Source organism: Seriola lalandi, unplaced genomic scaffold (genome assembly GCF_002814215.2).
Source record: "Seriola lalandi dorsalis isolate HSWRI2012SDOR001 ecotype SW California unplaced genomic scaffold, Sedor1 jcf7180002054686, whole genome shotgun sequence".
Classification (NCBI taxonomy): domain Eukaryota; kingdom Metazoa; phylum Chordata; class Actinopteri; order Carangiformes; family Carangidae; genus Seriola; species Seriola lalandi.
In genome coordinates this window covers 1,810,937-1,811,263 of record NW_019525239.1, presented here as the reverse complement: position 1 = coordinate 1,811,263, position 327 = coordinate 1,810,937, and the positions used below count along the sequence as shown (strand labels likewise).

Sequence of the window (327 nt, the reverse complement as noted above, 5' to 3'; positions counted from 1 at the left end):
GGTCTCTGCGGGTCTCTGCTGGTCTCTGCGGGTCTCTGCTGGTCTCTGCTGGTCTCTGCTGGTCTCTGCGGGTCTCTGCTGGTCTCTGCGGGTCTCTGCGGGTCTCTGCTGGTCTGTTGTGATGTGTACTGGTTTGTCTGGATTAACTGGTTCAGGTGTTTTGTCAGGGTGGAGAAGGAGGTTGGAGGGATGGAGATGGCCCATGAGGGGATGATCTGGAGTCTGGCCTGGCACCCGCTGGGTCACATCCTGTGCTCGGGCTCCAACGACCACACCAGGTACGAGCGTCACACGGGAAACGTCCTGGAGGCGTGGCCTGCCGCGGTT

At 60.9% G+C, this 327-nt stretch overlaps 1 protein-coding gene across 1 annotated transcript in view; it reads left to right on the top strand.

Moving 5' to 3' along the window:
* The window catches only part of LOC111667234 (uncharacterized), an 18,351-nt gene that overhangs the window by 13,856 nt on the left and 4,168 nt on the right, over positions 1–327 (top strand). The gene's annotated exons all lie outside the window — the stretch shown is intronic.